The sequence below is a fragment of the Dromiciops gliroides genome, chromosome 3 (assembly GCF_019393635.1).
Source record: "Dromiciops gliroides isolate mDroGli1 chromosome 3, mDroGli1.pri, whole genome shotgun sequence".
Taxonomy (NCBI): domain Eukaryota; kingdom Metazoa; phylum Chordata; class Mammalia; order Microbiotheria; family Microbiotheriidae; genus Dromiciops; species Dromiciops gliroides.
Window position 1 is genome coordinate 525,499,768 of NC_057863.1, and position 13,592 is coordinate 525,513,359.

Below are 13,592 nucleotides of genomic sequence, written 5' to 3' on the forward strand. Positions count from 1 at the left end.
TTTACACAGATAACTACATATCTAACCTTAGTATCTCTCCTAAGTTCTAGTCCTGCTTTCACAATTTCTTATTGGATATCTTGACCTAGATGTCCCACAGACATCTCAAATTCAGAAAATCCAAATCAGACCCAATTACTTTTATCCCTAAACCAATCCCTCTTCCAAACATCCCTTTTTCTATCAAGGAGCAGCTAGGTGGCACAGTGGAATGGCACAGGCTGGACCTGGAATAGAGGAACTGAGTTCAAATCTTACCTCAGACACTAGATGTGTGACCCTGGGCAATTCACTTAACCCTAATTGCCTTAAACATCTAGGGTCATCTCCAGTGATCCTAATATATATCTTGCCACTGGACCCAGATGGCGGTGGAGGGGAAAATGAGGTTGATGACCTTGCATACCCCTCCCTCACTTAAATCCAATTCAGTGCAAATAATGACATTACCCTGATATTATGGTCCACTTAGAGAATGACAAATAAACAAAACCAGTTTCTTTCAAGCCTTCAATCCACCATCACTACTGTCATAGGACAGGGCTGACCAGGCTGATAAAGATCTAAAAGACCAGTTAAGTACTTCAGGTTTTGAAGGGGAAGAAATGACACCATCATAGTTTAAAATTAACAAAATGAGGTTGGCAGAGGCAAGATGGCAGAGGAAAGGCAGTAATTTCTCAGAGCTCTCCACACAATCACACCAAAAACCTCCAAAGAATTCCATAAGAAAATTCCTGGAGCAGCAGAACCCAGAAAAGGATGGGGTGAGATCATTTTCCAGCCAAAGATGGCTTAGAAGGTCAGTAGGAAAGGTCTATTATACCAGGTTGAGAGTGAAGCATAGCCCTGCTGCTGTGCGTGCAGATTCAGCCCTAGGCCATGCCAGAGAAAGAGACCCCCAGAGCCTCTGAATCATTTGCAGCAGCAGCTTCTTCTGGAACTAAGATCACAGTCTGGTGAGAGGGATGAGTGGTTGTCCAGAGGGAGAGTACAGAGGTCTCTGTTGGTACTGAGGCAGAACTTTCTTGTTTTGCCCAGGTTGGGAACCAGGAATCAGTCTTGAGTGGCAGTGGCCCAAGTAGGGAAGGGGTGCAGGCTCACTCAGAGCTTGCAACCACAGCAAAATAGACTTTTGTTTCTGTGTTAAAGAGCAAGTAGACCTTGGGTTATTTACAAACCAGAGCACAGGCCAGGTGAGTGCAGAACATGCCTCTCCTTAAATTGTACCACATGGGAACCTCTGAAGATTGGGACAGTGTGCCCTGGAAGCAGTGCCCCACTTTAAGAAAGAGTTAAAAATCAAGAATTAGGCTACCAAAATGAACAGACAGAAAAAGATGCAGACCATAGAAAGTTTCTTTGGTGATGAGGAAGATCAAAATACATCCTCAGAAGTAGATAACAAAATCAAAGCACCTACATCCAAAGCTTCCAAGAAAATTATGAATTGGTCTTAGGCCATAGAAGTGCTCAAAAAGGAATATGAAGATAAAGTAAGAGAGGTAAAGGGAAAATTGGAACAGAAATTATAGAGATGCAAAGAAAGTCATGAAAAAAAATCAACAGCTTGAAAAGCCAAATGGAAAAGCTCTCTGAAGAAAAAAAAATTGCTTAATCATTGCTCAAAAATTGTGCCATCCTAATCAAACAAATGGAAGCTAATGACTTTATGAGAAATCATGACACAATAAAGCAAATCCAAATAAATTTTAAAAATAGAGCGCAATGTGAAATATCTCCTTGGAAAAACAGCTGACCTGGAAAATAAATCCAGGAGAATTCATTTGAAAATCATTGGACTACCTGAAAACCATGACCAAAATAAAAGTTTAGACCGCATCTTCCAAGAGATTGTCAGGGAAAATTGTCCTGATCTTCTAGAAGCAGAAAGTAAAATAGAAATTGAAAGAATTCATTTATTACCTCCTGAAAGAAATCCCAAAAGGAAAACCTCCAGGAATATTATGGCCAAATTCCCAAGCCCCAAGGTCAAGGAGAAAATATTGCAAGCAGCTAGAAAAAAAGAATTCAAATACTGTGGAGCTACAATAAGGATAAAAGAAGATCTAGCAGCATCTACATTAAAAGGCTGGAGGGCATACAATATGATATCCCAGAGGGCAAAGGAACTGGGACTACAGTCAAGAATCACATACCCAGCAAAATTTTGTATAATCTTTCAGAGGAAAAAATGGGACTTCAATGAAAAAGGGGACTTTCAGGTATTTGTGATGAAAAGACCTGAACTGACTAGAAAATTTGACTTTCAAATACAAGACCCTAAAGAAGCATAAAAAAGTAAACAGGAAAAAGAAATCATGAGGGAGGTTAAAAGGTTAAACTGTTTACATTTCTACATGGGAAGATGATACTTCTAACTCATAAGAACATTCTCAGTATTAGAGCAGCTGAAAGGAATAATTTTAGACAGAGGGCACAGGTAGGAATTGATTATGAAGGGATGATGTCTTTAAAGCATTTTTTTGTCTTTTGGGGGGGCAGTCAGGGTGGGGTGACATGCCCAGGGTCAAGCAGCTGGTGAGTGTCTTGTGTCTGAGGCTGGATTTGGGCTTGGGTCATCCTAGGTCCAGTGTTTGTACTTTGTCCACTGTGTCACCTAGTTGCCCCATGATGACATCTTTAAAATAAAATTAAGAGATGATATGATTGCACTGGGAGAAAGGGAAAGGGAGAGGTGGAATGGAGTATAGTATCTCACATAGAAGAAGCAAGAAAAAAAACTTATGGAGTGGAGGGGAAGGCAGGGGAGGATCAGGGGAGTGAATTAGCCTTAGTCTCATCATAATTGGCTCAAAGAGCTAATAACATACACACTCAAGTGGATATAGTAATATATCTTGCCCTGTGGGGAAGCAGGAGGGGAAGGGGATAAAGGGGAGGGATGAAGGAAAGGAGGGTAGATTGTGAGAGAGGTTGTCGGAAGCAAAACCCTTTTGAGGAGGGTAAAAGAAGAAAGAAAATAGAGTAAATATCATGGGGAGCAAAAAAGATGGAGGGAAATATAGCAATAGTAACTTGGAAAAATTTTTGAAGCAGAGGCAAGAACAATACAAGATGATGATAATGATGATGGTACTTACTTTGCTAGGCTATTGTGAAGAAAATTCTTTGTCAGGTATAAGGTACTATATAACTATATAACATTTGTTAGCTATTATTGTTGTTGCAATAATCAACCTCATGGGTTTTCTGTGAGGAAATTTCCCTTTAAAGTACTATATAAATGAAGTTTACTATACAAAAAGAAAAAAAAAAAGATGACCAGGATTCTATCAGAAAAAACCTAGAAAGACTTACATGAGGTGATGCAAATTGAAATGTGCTGTATACGAAATAACAGAAATATTTTTAGATGATCTGCTGCAAATGACTTGGTTATTTTCAGCAATTCAATGATCCAAGACGACTCTGAAGGACTTATGAAAAAATGCCATGGATCTATAGAGAAAGAAGTGATGGTATCTGAATACAGAAAGAAGTATATTTTGTTGTTGTTGCTGTTAGTTCTTTTTTCTAAAGTTTTTTGTCTGCTATGTTTTTCATGGCTACACATGTATAACTTATATTGAATTGTTTGAGTTCTAAAGGGGGAGACAGGGAGGAAGGAAGAGAATTTGGAACACAAAGTTTTAAAAATCAATGTTGTAATTTGTTTTTGCTTGTAAGGTGGGAAAAATTCTAAATATATATATGTTTTTTTTAAATGAGATTTCCCAAGTCATACCAGGCCATAGAATTTCAGGCCAGGAAAGGTTCATTGAGATTCACATGATTCGCTTGAAAACAACTTTCCTATGCTACTGCTGGTCTAGTTGTTTTGCAGACTGTTTTTATAATTAAGGGATCAGATAATTTCATCAAAGTCTTAAAGTTTAGTCCCTTGAGCCAGTTAAATCTGGAGAATAGTTTCAATACCTTTTAAGGAAAACTAGACACATCTGCCTAGTATGGTTGTATATTGCTTCCAGTACAGCTCTGTTCACCCAGATTCACAATCTCAGAATCATCTCTAACTTTTTTCTCCCCAACAACCTACACAACTGAGTTGTCAAGACATTTTTAGTTTATACACATAATCTGATCTATCACTTTTACTCCACTCGAAAAGTCATTATCATCTCTTACCAGGATTATTACAATAGGATCATAATCTCCTCTCTTTGAGTTATCTCCTCTATCCAATCCATCTGCCAAAGATTTGTCAAAGTGATACCTCTAAAGCAGAGGTCTGATCATTATCTTCTTCTTGACTTCCTATTATACCTAGGATCAAATAAAGACTTCTGTATTTGGCATTTAAACCTTGTTATAACCAAGTTGAAACATTCTTTCATTACCTTATTAGTTACTACCTTCCTTCATGTATTATACAGGCCAGGCAAACTAGCTTTCTTGCTCTTCATCACACACAACATTCCACCTTCTATCTTAGTGCCCTTGCACAGCCTGGAATGATCTCTGCTCCTTCCCAAATTTCTTAAAACCACAATCTTCCTTCCAAATTTGGTTCAAATGCCAAATTCTAGATGCTTCCTTTTCTCAATGTCCTACCTGCTGTTGCCTCTTCCATCACTTGTATTGATTTTGTATGTATTTTGTACAGATCTACTTAGCATTCACAGGCCATAGCTGGACACAGTATGTTGCACCCACTTTCTTTCTCTTATGGGTTTTCAAGTGAACATAAGGAAGAACTTTCTAAAAATTAGAATAGCCTAATTATAATGGACTATTTAAGGGAAATGACTGATTGGGAAATATTCAATTGAGAGCCTTGCAACAACTTCAGGACTCTTCACAAAGAGTATAATTGTTGTTGTTCAGTAGTTTCCAACTCTTCATGACCCCATTTGGGGTTTTCTTGGCAAAGATACTGGAATGGTTTGCTATTTCTTTCTCTAACTCATCTGATAGATGAGGAAACTGAAGCAAACAGGGTGAAGTGACTTGTTCAGATTCACACTGCTAGTAAGTATCTGAGGCCAGGTTTGAACTCTGGTCTTCTTGACTATGCCATTTATCTTCCCCCCAAAGAACATAAGCTCCTAACCAGATTATAAAGTCCTTGAAGGGTAGGACTATCTTTCCTTGTTTATTTTGTCATTTTTCCACAAAGTACTTATTACAATACTTTTAAGTACAACAGGTGTTAAATAAATGCCTTGAATAAGTGAATGGAAGATATTTTCTTCTTTCACAAACCTTGAAGTTAATACTAATATTCCACATAAATATAGTTCATTAGGAGCTTATTTTCAGTGTGTGAGATACAAAGGAGTGAGGGTATTGGCATTGTTCCTTTAATTAAAAGCTGGGCAACTAGCCAGTCTAGAGGAAGGAAATGAAAACCTCATAATGTTAGGGTGGGGGAATAGGAAACACAGTCCCTGTTTCCAAATGTTACTTTAACAAAAAAAAATAATCTCTATACAAGAATATATAGATTTTCAGGATGGAATTATACACTTCTGCATAAATGCCACTGAGAAATCAACAAAGACCCATGAGCAAATGACAGAAAAAAATGTCATGAAGATCTCAACACAGCATTATCTCAGCTCTGTCCTCCACTTCAGGGAATAACTAATGCTCAGACAATGGCACAAGAATACTTTTTTACTGTATTCTCTCCTTTTCTGAGAATAACAAGGCAGCCGGCTGGCTTCAGGGCCTGATCTTGTACCATGTTATGGCCCAAAGGGCACCCTCAGATTACACACAAACTCTCAGTTTAAAGTAAACTAAGTATAAATATGGATTTGAGAAGCAGATAAATTATGGGGTAGGGTGCTGATTTCAGTTTATTAGAGGTGGTTGTGGTACAATGGCTAGAGACAAGAAGACTTGATTTCAAGTAATTCCTTTCTCACATACTAGTGGCATGGAGTTCCAAAATCCCCTCAAGCCCTCAATATTCTATGCAACTTAAGTGACAGAGGGCTTGTTGATCTGTAACAAGGGTCAGTCTTCATATAAAGAGTAATTTATATTAAAGAAATCAGCATTCCAAAAGAAAAACAATATTACTTTCACAGATGATTGACCATAGTATTTTTTTAATTATCATCTGTAGTACAATTTACAGGCAGCTACATGGTATAGTAGATTGAGTGCAGGGACTGTTGGCAGGAAGACTCATCTTCCTGAATTCAAATATAGCCTCAGATAATTGCAATATGTAAGACCCTGGGCAAGTCATTTAGACCTTTTTGTCTCATTTTCCTCATCTATCAAATGAAATGGAGAAGGACATGGCAAATTCATGTCCAGTATTTTTATGAAGAAAACTCCAACTGGGATCCTTAAGAGTTGGACATAACTGAAACAACTGAACAACAAAAGTGTAACTTAAGCAAGTCCAGTCATTTCCCTGAGACTTATTTCTTCATCTGTAAAATGAAAATACCAGACTCTAGATCTCACAAGTTCTAAATAGCTAGAAAAGACCTTAGAAATTTGATACAACCACTTTAAATTTCAGAAAAGGGAACTGGGGCCTAGAGCTTAAATGACTTGTCCAATGTCTCATTACCAGAGATGTTATTTGAACTGAGGTTGTGATTCCAAATATCTTTTCCTCTAATGTCATACAAGTTCTGTGTAGCTAAGAGAAGATTCAAATCCAGGGCATTACAATTGATAAATGGTAAAAAGATATCAACTGGAAGTTTTCCTACAAAAAAAATCAAAGTTATCTATAGTCTTATGAAAAATTCTCCAAATCACTATTGATCAAAGAAATGAAAATTAAAAAAACTTTAAGGTACCACTTAACCACTATCAAAGTGTCAAATATAAGAAAACATGAAAATGTCGGATGTTGGAGAGGATCTGGAAAAACTGGGACACAAATCCACTATTAGTGGAGATGTAAACTGATCCAACCTTTCTTTCTGGAGAGTTATTTGGAACTATGCCCAAAAGCTCTAAAACTGTTTCTACCCTTTAATCCAGCAATATTACTCCTATTTTTATATACCAAAGATATCCCCCCACCAAAAAGAAAAAAAGACCTTTTTGTACAAAAATATTCGTAGGAATTTTTTTTGTGTTGGCTAAGAATTGGAAATCAAAGGGGATCAATTCAAGAATGGCTAAACAAATTATGGCACATGATTGTATTTGAATGTTATTGTGCCAAAAGAAATGACAAGCAGAATGATATTAGAAAAACCTGGGGGAGGTGGGATGGGCCAAGCCAACAGAGAGAAGCCAGTAAGCTGCCTAAACTCTTCCAAGTTTCCCTTAAAAATAACATTAAATCAAGCCTCTAAACAGATTCTGAAACTACAGAACCTACAAAAAGACAGAAGGAAACAGTCTTCCAAACAGAGATAATTTAAAAGATTCAGGAAAGGTTGGTCTCACTAGGGTGGGGGTGGGAGGAGGGGGAGGGCATCATACCTAAGCACAGCACAGTATGGAGGGGGTCAGGGCAAGGCACCAGGAAGCAATGGCAGCCCCTCAATCCTGTCTTGGCAGACTACTAGCACATCAGGCCAGTGGTGAGATCCACCAGCACTAGCTGAGAGGGCAGGCTGCCAGCTAGGAGCCACCCACAGGACAGGTGCGACCAGGCCTAGGCATCCAAGCAGGCAGCAGGAGGAAGAACACAGAACAAGCTCAGGGCAGTGAGAAATCCACAAGCCAAAGAGGCCTCAGAGTAGAAAGCCAGCGACACAGCCCCTATCTCCGAGCACAAGAAACTTGAAATAGTGACTCTGGTGTCCAAGGACATGACCTCAACTTGAAAAAAATAGTAATAATAAGCTGCAATATTACCAAGAAACAAAAAAGGGCTCTCACCATTGAGAGCTTCAATGTGGACAGGGTAGAGCTAAACACAAACTTGGATGAGGACAATACTCTCAAAATGCCTACATGTGAAGCCTCAAGAGGGAAGATTAATTGGTTTCAACACCAAAAAGCCTTGGAAGAGCGTGAGAAGCATTTTAAAAATCAATTGAGGGGGCAGATAGGTGGTGCAGTGTATAAAGCACTGGCCCTGGATTCAGGAGGACCTGAGTTCAAATCTGGCCTCACACACTTGACACTTACTGGCTGTGTGACTCTGGGCAAGTCAATTAACCCCCCATAGCCCCACCAAAAAAAAGTCAATTGAGAGAAGTAGAAAAAAAATGGGAAGAGAATTGAAAGCAACACAAGACAAATGAAAAAAAAAGAATCTGCAGCTTGGAAAAAGAAGCACAAAGAATCAGCAGCTTGGAAAAGGAAGCACAAAGAAGCAGCATCATGGAAAAGGAAGCATAACGATTGATTGGAAAAAAAAACAATTCCTTAAAAAATTCACTTGGCCAATTGGAAAAGTAAGTGTATAATCACACTGAAGAAAACAATGCCTTAAAAATTTGAATTGAACAGTTGGAAGCTAAGGACTCCATGAGACACCAAGAATCAGTCAAACAAAGTCAAAAGAGTGAAAAAATAGAAGAAAATGTGAAAAACTTCATTGGAAAGAAAACTGACCTGAAAAACAGATCCTGGAGAGACAATTTGGGAACCATTGGACAGCCTGAAAGCCATGACCAGAAAAAGAATCTAGACACCATATTCCAGGAAATTATTAAGGAGAAATGCCCTGATATTATAGAATCAGAGGATAAAATCATAATTGAAAGAATCCACCGATCACCTCCTAAAAGAGACCCCAAAAGGAAAACTCCAAGGAATATTGTAGCCAAATTCCAGAATTATCAGGTGAAGGAGAAAATACTCCAAGCAGCCAGAAAGAAGCAATTTAAATCATAGAGGCACAGTGAGGATTTCTCAGGACATGGCAGCTTCAACATTAAATAATCTCAAGGCATGGAATATGATATTCTGGAAGGCAAAGGAGCTTGGATTGCAGCCAAGGATCTATTGCCCAGCAAAACTTATCATTCTCTTTTAGGGGAAAAGATGGACATTCAATGAAATAGGGGACTTTCAAGGTTTCCTGATGAAAAGACCAGAAGAGAATAGAAAATTTGATCTTAACATACAAGAATCATGAGAAGTTTAAAAATGTAAACAAGGGGGGGGGGGAAAGTTATTCAATAAGGTTAAACTGTTTACATTCCTATATGGGAAAATAATACTGATAAATCTTGAGAACTGTATATATATATATAATATTTGGGCAGACTGAAGGATTATATACAGAGCGTATAAATATATATTGTCTTTGATGTGGTGATATAAAGAAAATTAAGGGGTGAAAAAGGGAGGTTGTGAGGAGAAGAAGAAAAGGGAGGTGGAATGGGGTGAATTACATAATATGAAGAGGTGAAAACAAACCTATTACAATAGAGAGGAATAAGGGAGGGGGGGACATTGTTTCAACCTTACTCTCACAAGATTTGATTCAGAGAGGGAATAACATATACGTTTATATGGATAAAGAAACAGCATATTCTTTAGGGAAGTAAAAGGGAAGGGGAAAAGGGGGAAATGAAAGAAGAGAGGGCAGAATCAAGGGAGAAAATCATAAAGAAAAGGGAGGGGGGTTGATAAAAGGGAGGGCACATTGGGGGAGGCAGGGGTAAGAAGAAAACATTGGTGAAGAGGAATAGGGTCAAAGAAGGAGGGGAAAGAAAAAAGGGGGTAAACAGAATGGAGGCAAATAGCTAGCAATAATAACTGTGAATGTGAATGGGATGAACTCTGCTATAAAATGGAAGCAAATAGCAGAGTGGATTAAAAAACAGAATCCTACAATATGCTGTTTACAAGAAACACATTTGAAGCAGAAAGATACACACAGAGTAAATGTAAAAGGTTGGAGCAGGACATATTATGCTTTAGCTGAAGTAAAATAATCAGGAATAGCAATGCTTATCTCAGACAAAGCAAAGGCAAAAATAAATCTAATTTAAAGAGATAGGGAAGGAAACTGCATCAAGCTAAAAGGTACTATAGATAATGAAGTAATATCCATACTAAATATGTATACACCACTATTATAAAAATTATTTGGAAAAATAGGTAAAGGAGTTCTACCAAATTCTGTTTATGACACAAATATGGTGGTGATACCAAAACCAGGCAAAGCAAAAACAGAAAGAAAATTATAGACCAATTTTCCTAATGAATATTGATGCAAAAATCTTAAATGAGATATTAGCAAGGAGATTACAGCAAGTGATCACCAGGATAATGCACTATGACCAGGTGGGATTTATACCAGGAATAAAGGGCTGGTTCAACATTAGGAAAACTATTAACATAACCACATCAATAAGAAAACTAAGCCAAATCATATGATTATTTCAGTAAATGCAGAGAAAGCTTTCGACAAAATAAAGCACCCATTCCTAATATAAACACCAGAGAGTTTAGGAATAGGTGGTGCTTTCCTTAAAATAAGCAGTATCTACCTAAAACCATCACCAAGACTATATGTAATAGAGATAAGTTAGATGCATTCTAAAGTAATGGTAGATAATATAAAATACTTGGGAGTCTACTTGCCAAGACAAACCCAGGAACTCTATGAACACAACTACCAAACACTCTTCACACAAATCAAATCAGATCTAAATAATTGGAAAGATATCAATTGTTCATGGATAGGCTGAGCTAATATAATAATATAAAAATAATAACAAAATTAATCTGGAAAAACAAAAGGTCAAGAATATCAAGGGAAATAATGGAAAAAATACACAGGAAGGTGAGCTAGCTGTACCAAATCTGAAGCTTTACTATAAAGCGGCAGTCATCAAAACTATCAGGTACTAGCAAAGAAATAGAGTGTAGGATCAATGGAATAGTTTAGGCACAGGAGACAAAGTAGTAAATGACTTTAGTAATGTACTGTTTGATTAAACCCAAAGACTCTAGCTTCTGGGATAAGAATTCAGTATTTGACAAAAACTGTTATGAAAACTGGAGGATGGTATAGCAGAAACTAGGCATAGACCAACATCTTACACCTTATATTAAAATAAAGTCAAAATGGGTACATGTTTTTAACATAAAAGGTGATACCATAGGTAAACTAGGAGATAGGTAAGAACAGTTTCATAAAACTAAGAGAGAGGGGAGTTTTCAAGTTATTCATTTACTTACCTCTAGAGGTCTTTCATATCTAATTTTTCTGAGTTTCTATTCACTTCCTTTACTTATTTCTTATTTGTTTTATGCTTAGGTTTATCTGTCTCTGGGAAGGGAAAGCTAAGGTTCCTCACTTCCCATAATTCATATAAATTCTCCTTTAAGAATTTTGATTTTATGCGATTGGTGCAATATGTTTAGTACTGAAATTACATCATTGTCTATGGTGCCTTTGGACAAGATCTGGTTTGTTTTTTTCTATTTATCTCATAATTAAATCCCTTTTTGCTTTGTTTGCAATCATCATTGCTACCTCTGCCTTTTTTTTTCAGCCAAAGTTTAATAAATTCTGCTCCAGCCTCTCATTTTAGTGTATCCCTGTGCATCAAGTCTGTTTCTTGTAAGCAATATATTGTTGGATTGTGGTTTCTCATCCATTCTGCTATACACTTTCATTTTATTGGTGAATTTATCCTATTCACATTCACACTAATGATTAACTATTCATTTCCTCCCATTCTATTTTTACTGTTTATTCTCTGTGTCTATGTATATGTGTATATGTATGTGTATATATGTATATATGTATGTGTATATGTGTATATATGTATATTTCATTCTTTGAATCAATCTAGATAAGACTGAGGGTCAAACATTGCTCCCACACACACACCATTTTTCCATCCATTGTAAAAGCTCTTCCTTGCATCCCTCTTTTATATGAGATAGCTTTCCCAATTTTCCAATTTTCCTCTCCCTTTGCCTTCACCCAGACTATTCCTCTTTCTCACTCATTTTTTTACATCATCTGAATATAATTGACTCACTCCCAAGTACTCTATATAACATCTAATTTCCATGATATTGATAAAGTTCTTAGAAAGTATTTGTATCATACTACCATATAGAAATGTATACATTTTAACATTTACCTTTTGATTTTGATTTTTATTTGAGTTTACATTTGCCTTTTGATCCTACTCTTCAGTCTTATATTTGAAAGCCTAATTTTCTATCCAGCTCTTATCGTTTCATCAGAAATGCTTGAAAATCTTCTATACCATTGAATGTTCATTTTCCCCTGAAGGATAATAGTCACTTTTGCTGAGTAGGTATTCTTGGTTGTAATCCTAGCTCCTTTGCCTTCTAAAATAATGTATTCCAAGCCCTCTGACCCATTAACTTGGAAGCTGCTAAATCTGGTGTGATCCTGAACGTAATGCCATGATATTTGAAAAGTTTCTTTCTGGTTGTTGCAGTATTTTTCCTTAACCTGGGAACACTGGAATGTGTCTATAATATTCCTGGGAGTTCTCATTTTGGGATCTCTTTCAGGTGGTGATTGGTGGATTCTTTCCATTTCTATTTTGCCTTCTGATTTTAGGATATCAAGACAATTTTCCTTAATAATTTCTTAAAATATGATGACCAGGCTCTTCTGCATTTTTTATTATGGTTTCAGGTAATGCAATAATTTTTAAATTATATTAGGTCAGTTGTTTTTCCAATAAGACATTTTACTTTTAATTTTTTTATTCTTTTGATTTTATTTTATCATTTCTTGATGTCTCATTAAGTCATTAACTTCCATTTGCTCAATTCTCATTTTTAAGAAATTATTTTCTTTAATAAGCTTTTGTACCCTATTTCCAATTTACCAAATTCTATTTTAAGAATTTATTTTTTTAATATTTTGCCTCTTTTACTAAGCTGTCAATTGTCTTTTCATAATTATCATGCTTTGCCCTAATTTCTTGACCTATTTTTTCCTCTACCACTCTTATTTGATTTTGAAAGTCATGTTTTAGCTCTTCCTGTAATTCTTGTTGGGCTTTTTACTAATTCACATTTTTGAGTCTTTGCTTATAGCTCTTTTGATGTCATTTTCTTCTGAATCTGTGTCTTCATCTTCTCTGTCACCTTATTATATTTTTATGGTCATGTTCTTTGTTGTTGTTTTTTGCTCGTTTCCAGCCTATTTCTTGACTTTGAATTTTACATTAAAATTGATACCTGTTCCTGAGACATGGATAATGTAGGGGCACTGTTCAAAGATTCAGGGTTTTCAGGTAGGGTTTATGCAGTGATGTTTTTTGAACTAATTCTGGGGATTTAAATGTTTTTAAAGTTTCTAAGGTGGTGTGATGTGGGGAGATGTGTGGTTAATGCTCTTCTGGTGTGAAATCTGGTCCTTACCAAAAAAGGACCGCTTATCCCTTGAGATGGAAAGCAATACTGTTTCTCATGGACCCTGATGCCTTGGAACTGGAAGCAATACCATTCCCAGTGACTTTTCTTTCCTTGGAACTAAAATGTATATTGCTCCTCAGTGTTCCTGCTCCATTGGGACCACAAGAGATCCTGTTCTTTACGAATCCTAATTCCTTGTAACTAAAAGTGATAGTGTTCCTCAGAGCCCCTACTCTTCTCCACCGAAATAGCTGCTCTCTACCCTTGACCTGTCATCTAGAAGTAAGCATAGGCAATGGTGTTGCCAAACACCATTTGATCAT